Genomic DNA, 25109 nt, shown 5'->3' on the forward strand with positions numbered 1-25109 from the left:
AGATGCAGCACATACTAGCCCCCTTTAGTACTCACATGACAATACTAATCCTCAGAAATCTCAGCAGCATACCTAAAACCCAACTGTGAGATGGCATGTCAACTCGACAGCTCCTCCCTCTGGCCAAATGTGGCACAGCCCCTGGTGCTCATGTAGCCCAACAGGAGAGTCAGTTCATTCTTAGTGCTCCAGAGTCTGAGGAGCTTCCTCCGCTGTCCCGTCCTTCAGGAGTTGGTAGGGGAACCCAGGCCCATCCACTCCACTGGGTTCCAGCTCAGGGCCCTCAAATTAAGTAAACAGAGTCAGAGGGTTGTCAATCTTGCCAGTTGCCTACCAATCTTGCCTACCTTCCCCTTGGGTCTCTGTAATCTCTCTAGTCTTCTGGTCAGATCATTCCCTTCCTGGGGCATTGTATTTGAGCAGCTTTCTGGTAGCTTGCAGACAGAAGCTCCTTCCTCCAGCCTGCTAACTCTGTTTAGGTGGCTGCCCCACCTTTCTGCTTCCCAGCCCTTTTATCCTCCCAGCTGTGGGGACTTCCTATCAGCAGTGGCTGGCAGTGTCTACTTTAACCCTTTAGTCGCTGGGGTAGCTTGGGGTACATACACCCAATGGCACCTACATATCAGCATTCAGTGCTGGAGGAAAGTCTGCTCTCAGACCAAGCAGCATATTAACATTGAAAATAGGTTTTAAACTTTACAAAATGGGCACATTTTTATAATACTTACCTATGTGGAAATCACTGCATCTATAGATATATTCAGTCATATTTTTACAGTATATTGATAATATACATATATGTATCTGTTGTAAAATGTAAACGTGAATAATCTCTTTTAGTTGAGTCTATTAAATATTTTCTTATTAACATATTGATAAATTATTGTATCTTGTATCAACTGTGTATCTTTTATATCAAGTTTACATATATCAATAACATATATAAATAACACATTTATATACACATATATAAAAATATGGGATCAATCCTGAATCCTTACTCTGTCCTTTTTCAGTCCGTACATTACCTGAGTAAGGCTTAGTAAAGACTAAGGCTATATCTACCCTTAAAACACTACAGCGGCACAGCAGCAGCAGTGCAGCTGCACCACTGTAATGCTTCCGTGTAGACACTAAGGGCACGTCTACACTTACCTCCAGAGAGATCGATCCAGCAGGGGTCGATTTATCGAGTCTAGTGAAGACATGATAAATCAACTGCCGAGCGCTCTCCTGTCAACTCCAGTACTCCACTGGCGTGAGAAGCGTAGGCGGAGTCGACGGGGAAGCGTCAGCAGTCGACCTACCGCAGTGAAGACACTGCGGTAAGTAGCTCTAAGTACGTCGACTTCAGCTACGCTACTTTCATAGCTGAAGTTGCATAACTTAGACCGACTTAGCTCGTGCCCCCCCCCCAGTGTAGACCAGGCCTTACTAGAGTGACGAGAGGGGTTCTCCCATCATCGTAGGTAATCCACCTCCCCATGAGGCACTAGCTAGGTTGACCAAAGAATTCTTCCATCAACTTAGTGCTGTCTACACTGGGGGTTAGGTTGACTTACCTACATCTCTCAGGGGGTGTGGATTTTTCACATCCTTGAGAGAAGTAACTGCCGATATAACTTTTCAGTGTAGTCCAGCCCTAACACACATCCTTACATATATTCATACATTTGCTTACCTTTACCCTCGTGACTAGTCTAATGGGATTACTCATGCATAAAGTTAAACACTTGCATAAATATTTGCAGAATCAGGGACTAAGTATGGTCTGCAGGATTTGGTCCAGTATGTTTAAATTCAAGATGGGCTTTAATTGGATCACTGAATCAAATTCTCCTGGAGCTTTGGGGAAGTTTAGATCTAGATATGAATTAGGACCATCTCTAGTATAAATACAGTAGTTTTGAAGATTATCCGTTTCATTTTGGATATAACATTCTCATGTCATCAATAAATTCTGCAATGCCACAGGCACAGCCCAGCTCTAGGTCACTGACAAACAAATTGAAAAACAATTATCATATTTCAGTTCCACTATGGATCTGATTCTAAAAACCCTCACCCATGACAGCAGTCCTTAGAGTGATTACTCCCATTTATTTTGAATGGGACTATAGTATTAACATGAATAAGGACTACTCACAGGAGTTAGGGTGTGCAGGATTGGGTCCTAAATGCTTTCTCCCAACTGTGACACACTTTCATTTTTTCCATTGAATTCCATTGAGCTGATTTGTTGTCCAGTTTATAAACCTGCATTCTAGTTGATCTTTATTGGCTCGGCAGTGCTAACAAGAGAAAATGGGTAGCAAAAACTTACTTTGGTCACCAAGGTAAGCAGTTAGGACTCTGAATATACACAGAGACTGAGTAAGAAGAAGCCATTTGTACAGACACTTTTCAGAGTACAACCATATTTAAAGTCTAAGACAAAAAGCATTATAGTCATTCTCTCTGTACATAATCTAGACTTCTGCACAAGAAAAAAAATAGGTCAGTCTGTTAAGATTTTTTTAGGGGGAGGAAGTAAAACCATGTTTGTTCCAGTTGCTAAATGTGTGCCTTAACCCATACTCACTCTCCAACTTCTATTTATTTTTTTTAGACTTTTACCTAGGACTGACATTATAGTAGATTACCTGGCCTACATTTGATCATGTCTCATGTCAAAGTCCCTCCCTTTGATTTTCAGTGGTTCTGTAGTAATGCTCAATTTTGCTTTCCTTAAATAGAATTCATAAATAATTTGCTATTTTCCCCAATGTTTTCAGCTACTATGTTGTCTATAAAGGGTCACGATGCAGGAAACTTTTTTTTTCTTTGATGTTTGGTTCAGGAGCAATATTAGGAAAAGTTTACTGTTCCCAAAAGCATTAGTACTGGACCACCGAAGTATTTGTGGCCTGGAAAGATTGTGAGATATTAGACTAGAAAGTATGGGATCAATCTGTTGCTAAATATTAACTTTATAAAAATTTTCAGTAGTCCACAAAATTTAAAATTAGTGGGCACTGGCCAATTCAGGATTTGATTAATTTTTATTTAAATGTTGTGGGACTGTTGAGAAGTTTTATAAAGTAAACATTCAACAACACAAGAAAATATTAAAAAATATATTAGGTGACTCATGCTTTAAAATCATCCTATTCTAATTACAATCTTGTGTTTTTTCCTTTACTTGAGTTCTGCTATAATTATAATGGTTAATCTCTTAAAACCTGGTAATGCTGGGAAATTATTGCTATATTCTGGTCAAAAGTTAGGATTTGTAGTTGCTCTGAGATGGTATAAATAATTGATTTGTGACCCCAAGGACTTTTAAATGGCACCAACTATAAACAGCTTGGAATTGAAGCAAAAAAAGAAGGAAAGAAGGCAAGATGGTAATTAGAAAGATGTGATTTTAAGGTCTGATGGCTTGTATTTCCAGGGTTCCCATTTTGTTATGAAATACATCATTCTTTTCCAGCCCTGGTGGTTCATAAGACATCAGACCTTAAGTCTGTCACTGGTTCCTCAGATAAGAGTGCTTTTTGGCATAGGGCCAGTATTCTACATACCAAACCATGAACCTCAGATGACTTAATTTCCAGTCCTTGATCTGTATTTAATTTGGGACTGACAGGTATTCTGATATAGATCTCCAGCATCTGAGGCATTTCAGCAGTAATATTCTATTCTATTCATGATCTTCTACTGCCTTCATTGTGAGGGTTGTTTTTGTATGTGTGTGTCAGCTGTGCTGTGTGTGTTTGTTAATGAAGGCCAGGCTAAAGAAGTGTACCTTACACTTGGCATGGAACTCAATTGAAATGAAGCTTTGAATGATTCATGAAAGCCCAGAAATTGTTGAACATACTTTTATTTTACTCAATATTCTCAGACAATTAAAAATGCATACAAACAGGCCTAATTCACTTTCAGCTGCCCTCCAACATCTTGCAAGGTAACCCAAAGTCATCACAGAGCCATCATACCATTTATTTTCTTAATTAATAATAGACTAACAGGTAGACAGAGCATACTACCTGTAAAGTCAACATTAGAAAATAGGTAATAAGTCTATTATTACAGAAATTGGTTCTTTATTATTTAAACTGGAATGGATTCTAAGGAAATCACCTACTGAATCACAGAGTTTAAGAAATCTAAAAACACTGGGAGTTGGGGGAGTTTAACTACCAAGATATCTGTTGGATAAAAAAATATGGCTATATTTGCATTAGAAAGAAGTTCTTAAATTAAACAAAAGACAAATTATTATCCAAAATGTAGAACAATAGGGTGGATTGGAAACAGCAACAATGAGCTACTTAAGTAAGAAAGATTTCAGAGTAGCAGCCATGTTAGTCTGTATCTACAAAAAGAAAAGGAGGACTTGTGGCACCTTAGAGACTAACAAATTTATTTGAGCATAAGCTTTCGTGAGCTACAGCTCACTTCATCGGATGCGTATGTATGGTAACACCCATTGTTTCATGTTCTCTGTGTATATAAAAATCTCCCCACTGTATTTTCCACAGAATGCATCCGATGAAGTGAGCTGTAGCTCACGAAAGCTTATGCTCAAATAAATTTGTTAGTCTCTAAAGTGTCACAAGTACTCCTTTTCTTTTTAAGTAAGAGAGTGACTTCTCCAAATCTCATATCCACGTATTATGGCAAAGTCAGAAATCAGGGACTTGAATCTACTAGGTTGAGAGCCTCTTAAGCATATTTGCTTTGAAGGTAGTTGAGAACACTTGGCAAGGCACAGGAGGCACCTAGCACCTTGCAGGCTCGGACCATAATGAATAAAGGTCCAACAGAAGGCATTATTAAGACCCACTAATGTGGAAGAAGGGGAAATTTTACTTACCTGTTAATTCTTCCTTTGAGATGTTCTGTAGAGACAGAACACTAAGACTATGATGATGTCATACCCTCCATAATAAGGGTCTAGCCACATCAGCCTTCAGTTGAATATTTCTAAAGTAGTTCCAAAGAAAAAAATTAGACTAACACTATTCAATAACCACTAACAAATAACTTAAACTGTAGCAATCTGAGTATTGGTTTGTGACTCTGCACTGAAACTCTCAACAATGAGACAGAAACTCAAATTTTGCAGGACGGGGGCCCAGACTGATACAGAAGATCTCAAAAAGAAAATTAGCAGCTAAGAAAATTTCCACCTTCTCTCTTTGATGTTCCATACCAGTCCAGATATTGAAACATCCCAAAGCAGTTAATTTTTGTATAGATGGGATTATCACTTATTTTTGCCTGCAATACCCTCCTGAAAAGGCCACAACTGTAAATCTTTTCTGTACTGTTTGCCAAAGATGTGGGCAGAAACCCAAGAGAAAAATTTGCAACTCCCTATTAAAGAATTTCCTTCTGACTGCCTATCGAGAGCCTAGTAAATAGGTACTGTGACTTTTAAAGAGCTGGTATTTCATTTTCTGATGTAACATAAATCTCTCTAGTCAGTTCCTTAATCCATCTAAACATGGTGGATTTGGAGGACACTTGACCTTTAAATCCTGGTATAGGATGAAAGATCTTTGAGACTTTGGCCAAAACTGTGGCATCCTTTCAAAGAAAGTCTGTAAGTCCCTATGGCAGTGGTTCCCAAACTTGTTCTGCCACTTGTGCAGGGAAAGCCCCTGGCGGGCCTGGCCAGTTTGTTTACCTGCCGCGTTCGCAGGTTCAGCCAATTGCGGCTCCCAGTGTCCGCAGTTCGCTGCTCCAGGCCAATGGGAGCTGCTGGAAGCGGCGGCCAGTACATCCCTCGGCCCGCGCCACTTCCAGCAGCTCCCATTGGCCTACAGCAGCGAACCGTGGCCACTGGGAGCCGCGATCGGCCAAACCTGCGGATGCAGCAAGTAAACAAACCAGCCAGGTCCGCCAGGGGCTTTCCCTGCACAAGTGGCGGAACAAGTTTGGGAACCACTGCCCTATGGACATCCAAGTAAGGCAGTCTTTCCTCTTTACGAATCTTAGGGTTGGGGCTGAAAGTGGGTAGGGTGGATTCCCTGTTCAGGTGAAAGGCCAGCAAGTCTTGGGCTTGAATTACAGCAGAGCACCCAACAACGTTCTTATTCTGGTGAAAAATCATATACTATTGCTTGAAGATAAGGCTTTGCTCTCCTATTGCTAAACATATACTGTTACTAAAAATAAGAATAGTACTTAAGAATATTAATTATTGGGAAATCCTTATCCAATGTTCAAAAAGGAGGAACCATAAAACCATTCATCACCAGTTTAAATTCCATTCAGAAACCAGGGGATAAACTATCAGTCTTACCTTATCTGCTGCCTGCAGAAACCTGGCCACAATATTGGGCTGGCAGCCTATTGAGACCATGTCCATTAAACCTCTGAAATCCACAATAGTTACTGTAATGAAACTTAAAATTCTAATGAAACGGACACTCATGCCAAAGACTAGACCAGTTGCAGGAAATTCACTTAAGATTGGTACCATGGCTTTGAATGGCACCATCTTCACTTTGCCACATAAAGTTCTCCAAATCCTAGAGTGTGGCTTTGAATCTGATGGCTTCCTTGATTGGAGAAATCACTTTTTGTGAAGAAACCACAGAATTAACAGAAGCCAGTGAAGGTGTGAAGAGTGGGGGAGGGGAGAACATAGACACGTTCACCAGGTCCAAATATCACAGGTTTCTCAGCCAATCTAGGGCTATGAATGTGAAAACTTCCTCTTGATCTAGCAATCTTCTATATGACTCTAAGCAGAACAGGAAGGGGGGAAAGGTGCAGTAGATTGACAGTTTAGGGAGTTAATAGGACATTTGTTTTGCTCCTGCTTCTTTGTACCTGCTGAAATATTTTGGGACTTCTCTGCTTTTCCTGAATGCCATAAGAACCATCTGAGGCCCGTCCCAGTTTTCACATAGACAGGCAAAGACCTGGAGTGGGGGTGGTTAGTTCATATTTTCCTTGAGTCAACTATTTGTTCACGCAGTAACCTGTGTTATTTATTTTTCTCAGTGTGGACTGATGACAGAATGATAGAAATTTTCAGCCGAAGTTATCAATAGGTCTGGTTCCCTGGAAATTCACTGACTTTTTGTGCCTCCTTGGTGACTGATGCATATTATGGCATTGTGTAATTGAATTCTCATTGCTGAGATTTTTTAGCTTTTCTTGGAAGTGCAACAAAGCAAGCCTCACCACCTTGGCCTGCAGCGTGTTTATAGACCCCTTCCTTTTGACCAATGACCACTTGACATGGATTACTGTCTTTCCTAAATGGGACCTTCATGCATCCATGATCAAAATTTCCTTCTCGCTAGCAAGTCCAGAGGACATAGTTCTTGCAGTTTTCCTCTGCTAGACATCACCCAAGAAAGATTTGGACAACCTGTGCAATATTAAAAGGTTTGAGGGGAATCTGCCTATTCCACTTCAGTGCAAGGGGAAGATGTGCTGAAGAGACTATAGGTAATAGCATACACAGAGCACTTCTCCCAGGTTTGCTGCCACCAGTTCAAGAGCCTCCAAGCAATAACACACTGTGGTCCTTCACCAGAGCACTTCTCCCAGGTTTGCTGCCACCAGTTCAAGAGCCTCCAAGCAATAACACACTGTGGTCCTTCACTTGGCTATATATCTTGTTTATTGTTTCCTGCATAAGAAAAATCTATATAAAATGCTGTTGAAAGTTGCTCCCAGGTACAAAGGCTCTTGTGTGGAATTGACGGAACACTTCTTGTTTATCACTAATCCATGACTTTCCAGTAACCACTGAACTCCTCCACCACAACTGGGATGAAGCTTCTGACACAATTTGTCCAGATATGGGATGATGCATATGACCTTTCTTCTGAGGGCTACGGGGAGGACTTGGTACTAAAGGTGATGGTCCAGGACAGCAAATTGCAGATATATCTTCCAATGAGACTGCAGGAGCAGCACATACGGGTACACATTCTGGAGATTCATTAAGTGTAGGAGTTTGTCTGGGCTCACTTCTTAAATAACTGCCTTTAATGACATCTGTGACGTTGCACTCTATATGATTTTATAAAAATATGCTAATGGATGAATATAATGTAACTGGAATATGCTTCATGCAAAAGGTCTCTCATAAGGTATCATTACAAAGCTTATAATCTACTGAGTGTGATCATCCTATTTATATAAATGTATCACTCTTGTATCTGAAACTAGAAATATGAAATATAACTCTGAGGTCCTATTGTAGTTATGCAAAGTGTGGGCCATTAATGGTGGTTTGGAATCTTAATTAACCTGGCTCCCATTAACCAGGACAATTACCTGTAGATGGCTCTGTTTTACTTGTAAGTCTTCCTGTATACTGTGGGCCAGCAAGTGGGTAATGAAGTCTTACAGTGACATGTGATCATGTCATCTGAACTGGAATCCATCTTTAACCTGGTGCTTTTCCATTGAGAAGGAGGGGTGGGAACCCAGAGGGACAAAGGATTCCTGCCTTTTGCAAAAGATATATAAGGGGGTGGAACAGAACAAAGGGGGTGGCCATCATGAGAAATCCCCTAGCTACCACTTGAGCTGGAACAAGGGCTGTACCAGGGGAAAGGATTGTGCCCAGACTAGGAAGGCATCCAGTCTGTGAAAGAAACTTATAGAAACATCTCTGAGGATGAGATTTTATCTGTATTCAGTTTTATTACTGTACTCGACTTAGACTAGCGTATTTTATTTTCTTTTGCTTGGTAATTCACTTTGTTCTGTCTGTTACTACTTGGAACCAGTGGTGAGCTGGAGCCGGATCACACTGGTTCGCTGGAACCGGTTGTTAAATTTAGAAGCCCTTTTAGAACCGGTTGTCCTGCGACTGGTTCTAAAAGGGCTTCTAAATTTAACAACTGGCCAAAAGTGGCGCCTTAGGCACTGACTCTGTGGGTGCTCCAGGGCTGGAGCAACCACAGGGAAAATTTTGTGGGTGCAGAGCACCCACCGGCAGCTCCCCTCCCCGCCCCCGGCCCCAGCTCACCTCCACTCAGCTTCCGCCCCGAGTTACGCTCTGCCCCAGTCTGCTTCTCCCCCCCTCCCCCCCGCAGCTTCCCATGAATCAGCTGTTCACACAGGATGCCGGGGAGGGCTGAGAAGCAAGCAGTGGCTTCGCGCTCAGGCCTAGGGAGGCAGAGGTAAACTGGGCCGGGGGGGTGTGAGGAGGGCCACCTGCACCGCAGCAGGTAACCCAGGGGCAGGGCCGCAGGGGAACCGCTCCCCACCCCAGCTCACCTCCACTCCGCCTCCCTCGGCCTGAGCGTGAAGCTGCCGCTTGCTTCTCAGCTCTCCCAGGCTTCCCGCGCGAACAGCTGATTCACGGGAAGCCGGGGAGGGGGCAGAGAAGCAGAGTGGGGTGGCGCGTTCAGGGGAGGAGGTGGAGCGGAAGTGAGCAGGGGCCAGGCGCAGGGCAGGGAGCTGCCGGTGGGTGCTCTGCACCCACCAAATTTTCCCCGTGGGTGCTCCAGCCCCAGAGCACCCATGGAGTCGGCGCCTAAGGCGCCACTTTTGATGTGATCAATGGGGGGAGCGGCTGGTCCCCCTGCTCCCCCCCAGCTATGCTACCCTGCCCCTGGGAGCCAGAGGGACCTGCCAGATGCTTCCTGGGAGCCGCCCCAGGTAAGCACCACTGGAACTCCCCACCTTGCCCCCCGGCAGGTCCCGCTGGCTCTTAGGGGCGGGATGGGGTGGGCAACCACTACGGTGGCCCACAAGACCCTCCTGCCCGGTTCTGGGGGCAGTCAGGGGACAGGGGAGGGGGGTGGATGGGGCAGGGGTTCCAGGGGGGCATCAAGGAATGCAGGGGGTTGGATGGGCAGGAGTCCCGGGGGGCAGGGGTGGGTCATGACCCCCTTGTGGGGTGAGGAGGGAACCGGTTGTTAAGATTTTGGCAGCTCATCACTGCTTGGAACCACTTAAATACTACTTTCTGTATTTAATAAAATCACTTTTTACTTATGAATTAACCCAGAGTATGTATTAATACTGAGGGGGGCTGCAAACAGCTGTGCATATCTCTCTATCAGTGTTATAGAGAGTGAACAATTTTTGAGTTTATCCTGTATAAGCTTTACACAGGGTAAAACAGATTTATTTGGGGTTTGGACCCGATTGGGAGTTGGGCATCTGAGTGTTAGACAGGAACACTTCTTAAGTTGCTTTCAATTAAGCCTGCAGCTTTGGGGCACATGATTGATACTAAACTGGGAGGAGTGGTAGATACGCTGGAGGGGAGGGATAGGATACAGAAGGACCTAGACAAATTGGAGGATTGGGCCAAAAGAAATCTGATGAGGTTCAATAAGGATAAGTGCAGGGTCCTGCACTTAGGACGGAAGAACCCAATGCACAGCTACAGACTAGGGACCGAATGGCTAGGCAGCAGTTCTGCAGAAAAGGACCTAGGGCTGACAGTGGACGAGAAGCTGGATATGAGTCAGCAGTGTGCCCTTGTTGCCAAGAAGGCCAATGGCATTTTGGGATGTATAAGTAGGGGCATAGCGAGCAGATCGAGGGACGTGATCGTTCCCCTCTATTCGACATTGGTGAGGCCTCATCTGGAGTACTGTGTCCAGTTTTGGGCCCCACACTACAAGAAGGATGTGGATAAATTGGAGAGAGTCCAGCGAAGGGCAACAAAAATGATTAGGGGTCTGGAACACATGACTTATGAGGAGAGGCTGAGGGAGCTGGGATTGTTTAGCCTGCAGAAGAGAAGAATGAGGGGGGATTTGATAGCTGCTTTCAACTACGTGAAAGGGGGTTCCAAAGAGGATGGCTCTAGACTGTTCTCAATGGTAGCAGATGACAGAACGAGGAGTAATGGTCTCAAATTGCAGTGGGGGAGGTTTAGATTGGATATTAGGAAAAACTTTTTCACTAAGAGGGTGGTGAAACACTGGAATGCGTTACCTAGGGAGGTGGTAGAATCTCCTTCCTTAGAGGTTTTTAAGGTCAGGCTTGACAAAGCCCTGGCTGGGATGATTTAACTGGGAATTGGTCCTGCTTCAAGCAGGGGGTTGGACTAGATGACCTTCTGGGGTCCCTTCCAACCCTGATATTCTATGATTCTATGATTCTATGATTCAGGTCTTGGGTCTGTGTTGGAGCAGACTGGCGTGTCTGGCTCAACAAGACAGATGCTGGAGTCTCAAGCTGGCTGGGAAAGCAGGGGCAGAAGTAATCTTGGCACATCAGTTGGCAGTTCCCTAGGGGGTTTCTGTGATCCTACCCATCATAATATCATCCTGAAACTCAAGATCCTGAGGAAGGTGATGACTCTTTTCAAGAGTCGGACTGGATGACAATTTCCCCATTGATATGGAGACAGTGAAATAGATGGAATAGACTTTTGGGGTCTTCTGATCTCTCAGGACTAAGGTGATGGCCTATATGTTTAGGAGATGGTTTAGGTTAGGGTCTCCTGAGCACCTTGTCGGTTGGTCAATGTGTCAAAGGCAATAGAATGAAGCATTTGCCAAAAGATCTCACATTGAACTCACTTGAATATCTCTGTGTCCAGGACCCATTGATAGGATGCTGCTTGGGCTCAGGTCTCAAAGAGTTTCTCCTGCCTTCCCCTCATTCTGGTCCTCTGCACTCAGACCCCTGCTTCTCAGGCTGATGGTTTAAAGTTTGAAGGGATTGCTGATGTTTGTTACTTCTTCTTTGCTAGTGAAAGGGACTAATCCAGTTAAGTCTGCCTTCCTAGTGAACTAGTTTTTTTCCCTAGGTGATACAGTCCTAGTCTCTCTGGATCTGCTCCTGTTGCAATCCTAGGGGCTACCTGGGCCTCCCTTGGGATAGACTTTTGTTTTCTGCTGTGGCTAAGGACTGTTGGCTCTTCTCCAATTCTTCCCTGAAAAGAAATCTCCCTGTGAAAGGCAGAATTGCTAGTCTGGAGGAAAGATTCACTGCCCACTCTTCTAGCAACAGGGCTCTTCTGACTGACACTGAGATGATGAGGCAGCCATAATTCCAGAAGTCAATCAGATGGTTTTATACATCACGCCACAAGTGCAAGCAGCTGAGCCCAAAACTGGGAGTCTCAGTCAATTTGAACTCCTCATTTTTGGCTTCTGGAGAACTGCCATGCTACAGTAGCTACCCCACTTCCATTTTTGAGGTACATGCTGCATAAACTGAAGTTAATATCAGGCCTAGGATCACAGAGGATATTTCCAGTGGTGCTTCACTTTGCCAGTCAGAGATCCTTGAAAGTTGCTCCTCTTTCCTTAGGAATCATTGTCCTCTTTGGTACCCCTGATATGGCAGCATCCACCCTTAACTTTTCAGTGAGTGTCTCTGCATTTGACTTTCTAACAGGACAGGAAATAAAAGTTACTTATGGGTACAGTAACTAGATTTCTTTGAGATGTGTTGTCCATATGCATATTACACTTATGGGGTACATGTGCCTCACATGCCATTTTTGGAAAGCAGTGTCCATTATGGTCGCGTGTGCACACTTAGTGTCCTCATGCGCAATACCAAGGACATAAAGAATGGAGTGGGCTAAATGCCACCCGGTTTCTTCTCTACCATGGAATCTGAAGGATATAGGACTCTGAAGCATAAGAGAAGCAGGATGGGTAGTGGAATGATGGAATATGTATATGTATAACAGATCTTGAAGAACACCAGTTACTGTACAGGCAAGTAACTTTTCTCCTTCAAGAGTTACCCATATACATATTGCATTTATGGTGACTTGAAAGCAGTGGAGCAATTCAGTGGAAGTGGGAGCTCAGAATCTAGGAGAACAGAGATTGGAGTATTGGCTTTCCAAAAATAGCATCTGATTCAGAAGACTTGATGATAGAATAGTGTTTTGTGAAGGTGTATGCAGATTTCTGCTGACGCCAAAGAAAAATCTTGTCCAATTTGCCAAGTAGATTTGTCTCATAAAATCTTTTCTACTATATAATAATATATTTTGTACAGATATGGAACGAGATTTTTCTAGGTCTGAAATCCATCCAGTAGGTAGGCCATGAGATGGAGAGCTGCATCAGCAGGTCTGGAACAAGAGATAACTTCTTTGGCTGACAGATTCAGAGATTCAGTACATTTGGTTTTAGGGAACCAAAACTGTTTTGGCCACGCTGATGCAATTAATATAGCTTCGGCTGAGTCCGGTCTCATTTTCTGCAAGACCCTTGGGATCAACTGAATTGGCAGGTATGTATACATTAGGGTCCTTGACCACAAAATCAGAAAAGCATCTGAGAGGAAGCCTGGGCTGAAACCCACGCTTGAACAGAAGGCCTGAAATTTCTTGTTGTGTATTGCAAACAGGTCCACCTGAAGATGATCTTTGTCTGAGAAGATGTCATGAAAGATCAGGTCCTTGATCTCTCATTCATGATTTGAGAAGTGTCTGCTCAGTTTGTCCACCAAACTGTTCTGAAGAACAGCTTAGTGCATAGCTGTGAGGAAGATTCAGTGTCAAATACACCAGTTTCATAGCCTGACTGCCTCTGGACACAATGGGGAAAATCTTACCCCTCCTTGTTTGTTTCTATAAAATATGATTGAATTGTCAGTCATTATTCGGATGGATTGATCTTCAATGTGAGGTATGAATGTCTCATAAGCTCTGAACACCAGTCTGAGATTCAGCAAGTTTATATGTATTTGTGCTTCCCACAGAGTCCAGAGGCTTTAATCCATATGTTCCATATGGAATCCCCCTCCCAACAGTAAAGCATCCATTCGTCCTTGATGGCAATGGTACTCCTTTGCACACATTCCTGGGCTACCTCCACCATTTCAGGAAGGATAGAACCAGTAGAGGCACACACAGAGACATATCCAAATGACATCTAGTGGGAACATAAACCAACCTTACAAAGCTCTGCTTGCAACAGTAGTGTGGCATTTGTCATTAAAAAGATGCATGAAGCCATATCTCCAAGGAGACCAAAACACGTCCTCACTGTGGAGTTTGGGTTTGACTCTATGTGAGATATTAAGGAAGACATATTCTCAAACCTGTCTTAAGATAGTTATCCTGAGGGATCTAAGTGTAGCTCAAGAATCCTTAAGGGTGTGAAGGACACTGTCCACTTTGAAACTTAACAATTCTGACCCTTAAAATGACAAGTCCTCCACAGTGGACTGAACCTCCATGAAAAACAAGACCCCTGAAGCAATAAGACTCCCCTCATTACTATGGCCTGGCCATTGATCTTGAGGTGGCATGTGCCACATCAATTCAGCTTGCAGATTTGTTCTGGCTATCAAGTGATCCTCAGTGATGAGTGAAGAAACTTCTTCTGTAACGTCTGGTGGTAGCTTGTCTGAAAATGCCATTATCTTTTTGTAATTCAAATTGTATCTGGGCAAAAAAATGTATCTGGGCAACAGGGTCTGATAATTCATCATTCTAAATTGCAAACCAGGTAACAAGAATTATTTTTACCAAGCACTTTGGTTCCTGGTGCCTTATTTCATTGCCTTTCTCATGCCTCACTCTAACCACCATGTACCCAGGCAAAGGATATGAATTCAACCTCCGTGGAAGGGACAAGGTATTTTTATCTGCTTTCCAGAACATAGGGGCTGCTGTAGCAGGAGTCTGCCACAGGATTCATGCAGAATCCATTACAGCCTCCTTAAATGGGAAGGGTATTCTCCCAGCAGCAGAGGACTGAAGAATATCACTTTATGTGTGGAATCCTGCACCTCCTGAGGCATATGAATCTGATACTCCCTTGAGTAGATCCTGAAACCTTGAGAATCATCCAGCTGTGATATGCTAGGCAAGGCTACTGCCTCATCTGGATAAAACAAGGAAATAACCAAAGGGCCCAATATGTCTGCTGAATGAGTTGGATTCTTTTCACTTAGTTCCTCAGGCTGAGCAGATAGATGAAAGATTACTGCACAGAGCAGGCTGAGTAGCAAAAACAGAGGAAAATCTCTTGAGAGTGGGAGATCTCCCAGTGTGACTTCCAACCCATGTGGTCTCCATAGTTTCCAATACAGTCAGACAGGTATGTTGAGATAAATTCCAGGTGGCCATGAAGTAAAACATCATGATCCATGTCCAGAATAATGGACTCCATAGGTTCTATCATAGGAGGAGTCTCCAGAGTCCCTGCATGATCCATACAAGACAGGAAGAGACACCCTTGGAGAGCACGACAGTCCCTCATACTACCTGCAGATGCTGATGAAAAAGAGCAATCTCTGTCTAATAGTGGAGCAGAGGTAACAGGTGTAAAGGATTGAGCCTAGAGGTACTTGCTACCATAGAGAAAGATGGATCTGGTGTCAAGCTGTCCTGCAGTGGATCAAGAGCATGACTACCAACCTCAGGGCACAAAGCCCAAATCGGCGGTGAGTTCCATACTTAGATTTCACCAACAAATTATAGAGTGTAAACTCCTCATGTACTATAACAGCCTTAACATGGAGCCACACACAGTCCCCTTGGGTACTCTGGTCTGTCTTGCCACCCATGTAAGCTTACCTTTGTGACAGATGGTCCCTTTCACCAAGTATCACAGCAATATTCAGGTTACTCCCAGTCCCAAAGACCCAGTCACTTACCCCAGGTCACCTGCACTTTTAGATATCATACCAAAGACAACGCTTGCAGCCAATCCTATAATAAACTATATAAAGATTTATTATATAGGAAAAGGAAACAGAGTTATTTACAAGGTTAAAGCTGGTAAACACATACACAAATGAGTTACAGTCTTAAATTTCCAAAGTAATAGAAGCTTCTATAATAAGCAGGCTCTATATGTCTTTTAGGACAAAGCCAAGCTAAGCACAGGGGATCTTTTGCTTATGCCTAGTAATCCTTGTATTGCAGAGTCCAAGCAGCAAAAAGATACAGTTTCTCTTTGTTAGGGGTTTTTATTCCCTTCCCCACTTCTACTTTGAGCTGCAAACTCAGCTGATGGGAGGAATTCACTTGCAAGATGCATCTTCATTGGGTGGGAGGAGATTAAACAACAAAATCTTTTGTCCTCTAATGTTTCACTATAGTACATCTGGTGTCGATGGACCTTTCTTCTCGGTCAAGAGAGAAAACATTCTGTTGCAGATCAGCATTTTAAACTAGCTAATGTCTCTCTGCTGTCTGGTGATTTACACAGTTACAGAGGCTTACAAGGCAAATACTCAAATATTATCTTATAATATGGGATACAGATGTTATAAGTGAGATGAATGCATGCAATTTACAAGCATTCCATAAAGTCTAAAATACAAAACCCGTTTGTATAATTCTAATACTTATTTTAACAAGACTAATGAGCTAGACTGATTTCAGCTGTATATTTGTCAGTATTCAACTGAGGCTTGGGGACCTTGGCCTGAGCTGGCACCTGGTCTGCAGCATCACACCTGGTATCGCAGGTACTAGAGCTGAAGAAAGCGATGTGGACTCTGGCTCTTGCAATACCCTAGTACCGGGCATGCTTTAGTACTGTGTGATGTGAGGTTGTGGTTTATTTGAAAACTGTGTTGGAATTGTAGGCTGTCACTTTCGTTTGTAAGGAGTTTCTTGGTCCTGCTTGCAGGATAGTCAGGAGAGTGTGTGATCAGAGTCAGTCAGCAGACAGCCAGTCTAGAGTTGGGCAGGCTGAGTAGTGCCTCTCTGTTTTAGCGAGCAGTCTGCTTTGTCTGTCTCCGTTTTGGGGTTTTTTGTGTTATCATTTTGAATTAAAGTAGTTTTACATTGTAACCTTCCAAGAAGAGTATTTTTTATCTAACTTCTCTATGTGTATACCATGAAAATAACAACAGTGGGACAAACAGCAGAGCCAAGGTGAAAAGAGTGGAGTTTGCAGTGCCAACATAACCAGTAGTGGAGCAACAGTCAGAGTTGATACTGAAAGAGCCATACTGCACTTTGATGGTATCAAGAGTGAAGCTGAAGAGACACATGAGATGCTGCTGCTGCTGGAGCCATCATCTTTGCATACCAGTTCAGGATTCAAGCCTCAGTACCAAGACCTCATCAAGTTTCAGCAGTAGCTATACTGAAATGCAAGGTCTCTTTGCCTCTCTAATAGTCCAGGGAAGCCATTCTCTTTGTTGAGGAAATCTTAGTTAGGGATACACCTCTCTAATACAAGCTCTGAATTTTCTTTACCGAAAGTTTTTTATCAAACTTTCCTGAGCTTGGGGCTGAAGTCTCAGCTGACAAGGCTCAAAGGGAGGTAGATCACATGCTGAAATGAGTACTTCTGGAGATAGGCATGTTATGTATGGACACCCTATGGTCTGAAGACAGTCTCATAGATTTATCCATATAAAACATTTGAAGATCAGCCTCTTCTAGTGTCTTCTTTGAAAAGGACTCACATACAGCACATTTCACAGAGCACAGTGATTCCCCCAAACAGAACAGACATCTCATGTTACCATCATTAATGGGGATAGCACCTTCATGTGAAGGGCTGTTCTAGAATCCAGGGGATTCAGGATTAGGTGTTTCTAAACCCCAGTACCAGAAAAGAAAAAATATAAAGGTTCTGAATGGAAGGAAACCTATCAAAAAATGGTTGTCAACGGGCAAAAAACTAACATATTGTACTAGAGTAGGTCTACATACATAGGAAAAACATTGCTAACCATTAATGAAAAATGGATAGTGAGTGTCTTTATCTCAGAGCCAGCAGCAGTGAGAAGGAACTGCGGGGGGTGTTGGCTAGTTCCACCCTTTATGCCCTTGGCTTGTGACACAAAAACACTGAGCATGCATGCACAGATACAACTGACACTGCTGGCCAAAAGACTCTGCTCTTGGGCATATGGGCACATGCAAACTATAAGTGGAATATGTATATGGACAGTCACTCGAAGGACAAGCTTTTAATGCCATACTAAAGGCTGTTTTCCTTTCTGGGGTGCCCTATTCATTGTCAATCTGTTCTCTGACAGGGTTGATAGACAACACCTACTGCACCCTATAAGAGTCAGAGTCATAGATTTTAAGGTCTGATGGGGAACACCAGATCATCTGGTCTGATATCCTGTATATCACAGGCCACCAACATCACCCAGCATCCACACACTAAACCCAACAACCAAAATCAGACCAAAGTATTACAGCCCACAGGAGACTAGACTATTATGTGCCACAGGCAGAGAATAGGAGGGACCGATGTGCACCAATGCTTAAGGCCCCTGCAATGGAGGGAAATTATTAAGTGAGATATACCCAGATAATCCTGGCAAGTGACTTGCATCTACATGCCGCAGAAGGCGGCAAAAACAAAATACAAAAAAACAAACAACAACAACAAAAACCAAGGTCACTGACCAGGGACAAAATTCCTTCCTGAACCCACATATGGTGCTGATCAGTTAGACCCAGAGCATGTGAGTAAAAGCCAGGCAGCCAAGCACCTGAGACAGAGAAAGTGCAGTGCTTCCTCAGAGCACTAGCCCACTGCATCCAGTGTCCCACCTCTAGCCTTGGCCATCTCTGACGCTTCAGAGGAAGGAGACCAAAAAGAAACACTCCAGAATACATGGGGCGGGGGGGGGGGGAATCTCTTCCTAAGCCCTGCAGGTGGCTGAGAGAAGGCTGAAGTATGAGGTTTTAGGAACTCAAGATATAAACTTGGAAGTGAGCCCCAGGGCTACTAAGCCTTACCCCCTACCATCACAAGCAACCCTATCATATAATCACCCTCATAATTTTGTCCAACTCTCTCAAAACTAATTATTTGCCACTAGGACTCCTATTGGGCTGCTGTTCCAGAATCTCCTTCCTCTGGTGGTTAGAAACCTTCTTCTAATTTTCATCCTGAATTTGTTCATGGCCAGTTTATACCCATTTGTTCTTGTGCCAACATTGTCCTTTAGCTCCTCATTTCTCTGGTTTTACCCTCTTTATGCATCTATAGAGAACAGCCTTCTTTTTGCTAGCTAACCAAGCCAATCTCTAACAGTGTCCTCTCATAAGATAGTCCAGCCATTCCCCTGATCATCCTATTAGCTCTTCTCTGTACCTGTTCCAGTTTGAATTAATCTTTCTTGAACATGAATGACCAGAACCGTACATAGTATTCCAGATGAGGTCTTACCAGTTGACTTGTACAATAGCATTAATATTTGTCTATCTCTACTGGAAATGCCTCACTTGATACATCCTAGAATTGCAATAGCCTTTTTTGCAGCCACATCAGATTGGTGGCTCATAGTCATCCTGTGATCAATCCACACACCCAGGTCTCTCTCCTCTTCTGTCACTTCCAACTGATGATCCCGCAGCTTGTAGCAGAATTTCTTATTATTAGACCCTAATTGCATGACCTTGCACTTTGTACTATTGAATTTCATCCCTTTTCTGTCACTTTAGTCTTCAAGGTGATCCAGATCTTCCTGTATAATATTCCAATCCTCCTCTGTATTGACAATGCCCCCCAACTTTATATCACTAGCAAATTTCGTTAGCATACTCTTACTTTTTGTGCCAATCCCATTAATAAAAATATTGAATAAGATTGATCCCAAAACCAATCCTTGAGGAACTCCACTAATAGCCTTCCTCCAGTCCAATAGTTCACCATTCAGCATAACCCGTTGTCTTCAAATGCTTTACTGAAGTCCAAGTATATTAGATCTATTTCACTTCCCTTATCCAAAAAATCAGTTATTTTCTCAAAGATGGAAATCAGATTAGTCTGGCATGATCTACATTTGGGTAAACCCAATTGCATTATATCAACTTTACCATTTGAAGGCCAGAAGAGGGAGTTCAGGAAAGATTATTATTATTAGAACAATCTTTTCTGAATCCCCTCTTCTGGCCTTCAAACAACCCCCAGCCTCTCCAAGCTCATTATCAGAAGCAACCTTCCCACAGACCAGGACACACCAACTCGAAGTGGCACCAGACCCTGTCAGAACAACCAACAGAAAACCTGCAGACATATCTCCAATGCTACAATGATCAATAACCCCCACAACACACTTTTCAAGATCCATGAGTCCTACACATGCCTATCACAACATGTGGTGTACTTCATTCTGTGCACTAAATGTTATCATCCAACTTGGGTGGAATCTTGCTGAGCAGTGTCTAGTTGAGCTGACATCTTCCAAGTGGTATTCAGTGGCTAGTGCTTGGCAATTTCCCCTCTGCAATGAGGGGAGCTGTGCTTGTCTTTTTGTCTCATTCTTTGTGCAAAAGGTACAGTGCAAAACTCTATGATCTGGACTGTAGTTTCTGGAAGGAACAGTGGGGACCGAGGCCTGGAGGAACAAGCAGAGGAAGCTGAAGACAAGGCCGCACCCCTAGTGGCAATGGACAGGTTTCTGTTCCATAGTGCTTCTGCCTGAGGAGGGAAGGGACCACAGGCATCCTAACTGGGTTTGCTCAATTCTTTCCTTTCCTTTGTTCACTCCTTTCTACTCTTGGGGGAACCCAAAAGTGACATGGTTCTTTGTCCCCAGTTTCCTTTCTGCTCCTGAGAGAAGCAAGGTGCTCTCATCTTTCTAAGCTTGGTGAGGCACTGTAGGCACTGCCCCTCTAGCTACAGTCTGGCAGCTTTCAGGGATCAGTTTGCTGGACTCTAAAGGAGCTGACAGAGGAGCTGGAGCAGCTTTTCTTCTCTGGATGCAGTGTTCTGCAAGTCAGGAACAGTTTGGGAGCCAATTATCTGGGCTGCTGCTGTTTGAGTAGTCCCTGTACTTCCTGGTTCCTGTTCTCAGATGGAGTATGAATACTCCAGTGGATAAGCCTCTGCTGTTAAGGCTGCTCCTGCCTCATGGAGAAGGGTGGGGGAAGGGAGCGGGAGGGAGGGAAGAAACAAGGGCCCTTGTCAGACTGAAGCCATGTTTCATGCAAGAGGTGCTTGCACCAGCATGTCCCTTACCATTCCACTGACAATCATTTTTTTTCAAAAGGCATGAAAAATTGGGATATATAGTACTCATAGACTGGAGAAAAACAAATGAACCACTAATCTTCAAGAAAAGAAAGAAGAGTGATCCTAGTCAATACTGTCCCATAATTCTAGGGTCTATTCCCAGTAAAATAATGGAACAAATATTATGAGGAAAAATCAGGAAGCATTTAGAGGATATTGGAACCATGAGCAACGATCATCAAGAAAATACAATGAACAGCTCTTGCCAGAAAACCTAATTAGTTTTTAAGATAGAAAGATGAAGGGAAAGGGAAAGCACTAGAGGAGCTGATGTGTTTAGTAGCTACTTTGCTGATCTATGATAGTTCTAGTATCATTTAATATGTCTTTTAATGGTCTAAAAAGTGCTTATGAAATTAATGAAATTCACAGATGGTATAATCTGGCAGGAGTTACAAACACAAGTGACAATAGAGAATTAATGCAAAGAAACCAAAAGAGATTAGCAATATGAGATCTGATTCACCATAGTGATCATCCAGTTTAATGTCAGAATAATTTATTTTAATTCCATTCCACTGGCATAAAACTGGAGTATGTATTGGTGAATTAAGTCCATGGAGTGAAAAAGAGTGAAGGAGGTGCTAGTAGTCAGAGAGTTTGCAATATGATACAGTAATAAGTTAAAAAGACCACTGCATCATTGAGCTGCATACACAGAGGCATTATGTCATGAGACAAGGAAGCAGATTCATAGATTTTAAGGCCACAAGAGACCATAATTACCATCTCTTCTGATCTCCTGCATAACACAGGCCATAAAATTTCACATAGTGGTTCTTATATCAAGCCCATAACTAAGAGACGGACCCTACCATGTTTTTGGAGTGACAACATGTCTAATACTGTGTTCATTTGTCAACAACTCATTTCCAGAATGATATGGATCAACTGGATCTCAGAAAGAGTGCAACAAAAAGTCTAAGATAACACTACATGTAGTGGAATGAATATAGTAAAAGTAAGCAAACAAAAGGCCCTACAAAACAAACACCCAAGACTTTAATTTAGCCTGAATATCACAAAAGAGCTTCCAGAGAGTGAGATCTGTTAGGCTGTGGAACAGCATCCCAAATGAAGAAGTGGACTATTACTTGGCACAGTTAAACTTAGATGCCACAACACAATAGAAATGTACTATAGGGTGTACAGTCTTGAACTGATTGACAGGGACTTGAACAAATTGGTTGGTCTGGTAGGTCTTTTATATTTTTAACTTCTGTGAATCCAAGATATATAGATCAATATAGTGTTCAATAAATTAATTTGTCTGTTGCATTGGAAAATTGAGTGTGTTCCCAGAAATCAAGATCACAAATATGTTTGTTCCCCAGCTGAGTAGTGCTAGTGCTGATGGCACTGAATTAGCTAAGCCACTGCTTGTCCCCTAAAAAAAGTCCTGGCCAAATATATAGATTATCTCATAAGAACATAAGAACAGCCATACTGGGTCAGACCAATGGTCCATCTAGCCCAATATCCTGTCTTCCAACAGTGGCCAATGCCACGTGCTTCAGAGAGAATGAGCAGAACAGGTAATCACCAAGTGATCCATTTCCTGTTGCCCATTCCCAGTTTCTGGCAAACAGGCTAGTGACACTTCAGAGCATGGTTTTGCATCCCTGCCCATCCTGGCTAATAGCCATTGATGGACCTATCCTCCATGAACTTATCTAGTTCCTTTTTGAAACCCATTGTACATCCTCTGGCAAGAGGTGCACAGGTTGACTGTGTGTTGTGTGAAGAAATACTTCCTTTTGTTTGTTTTAAACCTGCTTCTTATTAATTTCATTTGGTGACCCCTAGTTCTTATGTTTGAGAAGGAGTGACTAACACTTCCTTATTTACTTTCTACATACCAGTCATGATTGTATAGACCTCTATCATATCCCCCCCCTTAGTCGTCTCTTTTCCAAGTTGAAAAGTCCCAGTTTTATTAATTTCTCTTCACATGGAAGTTGTCCATATGCCTAACCATTTTTGTTGCCCCTTTCTGTAGCTTTTTCAATTCCAATATATCTTTTTTGAGATGGGGCAACCAGAACTGCATTTTTGACTACTACTGCACATGTAGTGGGTGTTTTCAGAGAACTATCACAATGACTTCAAGATCTCTTTCTTGAGTGGTAACAGCTAATTTAGACCCCATCATTTTATACGTGTAGTTGGGATTATGTTTTCCAGTGTGCATTACTTTGCATTTATCAACACTGAATTTCATCTGCCATTTTGTTGCCCAGTCACCCAGTTTTATGAGATCCCTTTGTAACTCTTTGCAGTCTGCTTTGGACTTAATTATCTTGAGTAGTTTTGTATCATCCGCAAATTCTGCCACCTCACTGTTTACCCCTTTTTCCAAATTATTTATACGTTGAACAGTACTGGGCCCCGTACAGACCCCTGGCGGACACCACTATTTACCTCTCTCCATCCTGAAAACTGACCATTTATTCCTACCCTTTGTTTCCTAACTTTTAACCAGTTCCTGATCATGAGAGGACCTTCCTTCTTATCCCATGACAGCTTTCTTTGCTTACGGGCCTTTGGGGAGGGACCTTGTCAAGGGCTTTCTGAAAATCTAAGTACATTATATCCAGCGGATCACCCTCGTCCACATGCTTGTTGACCCCCTCAAAGAATTCTAGTAGACTGGTGATGCATGATTTCCCTTTACAAAAACCAACTTTGACTCTTTCCCCAACAAATCGTGTTCATCTATGTGTTTGATTACTCTGTTCTTTACTATAGTTTCAACCAGTTTGCTGCTGTCTGTCTTCTACACTGCAAACTGTTTGGCAGAGGACCCCTTTTCTATTTATACCATGTACAGTACTGACCAAATTGTTAGCACTTAACATATATTAATAATTCTTTTAAAAAATAGAAGTAAAATCCTTATGTAGCCAAAAGGGCAAAATATAATTCTAGATAAAAATTATCAATACTATTGTAAAATTCTAATGCCTAAGGGTATGTCATCCTGTCTTATGAACCTACTTACTTTCACAGAATGTATCTAAGGACATTCCATAGAAGAAAACAAAAGGCATGGAGGATGAGGACAATCAAATTTGACAGATTATAGGGGTCGAGCCTCGACCCCCTCTTCAGGCTGCTTTGCACTGCTTAGGCCAGTCCCAGGATCAGTGGAGCTGAAAGGTAATTAAGAGCCACTCTTCTGCCCACATCCTTGTTTCCTGCAGTAGAAATACCCAGTTGTTGGAGGACCAGTATATATAACCTTACACTTCCTGCTCCTGGCCCCCCATACATAGAATGTCTGAGCGGGTTTGGCCAGATTATCTTGTGCTCTAGGAATCACAGGGCAATGGAATGTCCCACTGGTGGCCACTTCCACTACTAACAGCCCCGGAGGGTGTCGTAAATTGCATTAGCCCTGGCCATCCTTGGGATTGAGGGATTGGAAAAGTTGCTTCTGCTCTCCCAACTCTTCGGTTTTGTACTAAGCGCATCTCAACCATACCTAAGGATCTGACCCATAGTGCAAGAGCTTGCAACTTTGATTTGTGTGGGTAGTTCTTATGCAAATAATCCAACTGAACTCAACTGATTTAAATAAATTCAGACAAAATGTAACAATGACAAGTTCCAGTTGAGTTGCATTTTCTGAAATAAATTATTCAACAGCCAGTTAGAGTGGCAGGGCCCAGAACTTCTTAGGATTCAGCCATAATTTTTTGTAATATTCATACAGGGGAGCTGTAGAATAATTTCAAGATTCTTTTAAGAACTACTGTGTATCATTCAAAGAGATGGCCATTGATCTCACTAAGGTGGAATTTCTACCTCCTTCAGGTTTCAACCACTAGTTGTATTTGTTTGTTTGTTTTACTAGGAAAAACTTTGAAACTTGTTAGATACTCTGTTTTCCAAAACAATATAGTATTTTAATCAGACTATGGCAGTACTCAGATAAACAAAACAGAAATCTAAGCCTGAGATCACTATGCATTTAACAAAACAACACTTATCAATAACGTTAAAAAAAAAGCCCTCTCACCTCTATTCCCCATCCATAGTTAAATATGACCAGCAGACTATAAACAGAACAGTTCAAAAAGAGTGACGGGAAGGGGAAGCACTTTCCACAACACAAAGAAATTACCTATGATGTACAAGTCGGCAGTAATTCACCATATATTTACTCATTCTACAGAACGTGAATTAGTGTAAATC

At 42.6% G+C, this 25109-nt stretch overlaps 1 protein-coding gene across 8 annotated transcripts in view; it reads right to left on the reverse strand.

The window, feature by feature from the left end:
• The window catches only part of ADAMTS6 (ADAM metallopeptidase with thrombospondin type 1 motif 6), a 328383-nt gene that overhangs the window by 157503 nt on the left and 145771 nt on the right, over nt 1-25109 (reverse strand). The gene's annotated exons all lie outside the window — the stretch shown is intronic.

The sequence above is a fragment of the Lepidochelys kempii genome, chromosome 5 (assembly GCF_965140265.1).
Source record: "Lepidochelys kempii isolate rLepKem1 chromosome 5, rLepKem1.hap2, whole genome shotgun sequence".
Classification (NCBI taxonomy): Eukaryota; Metazoa; Chordata; order Testudines; family Cheloniidae; genus Lepidochelys; species Lepidochelys kempii.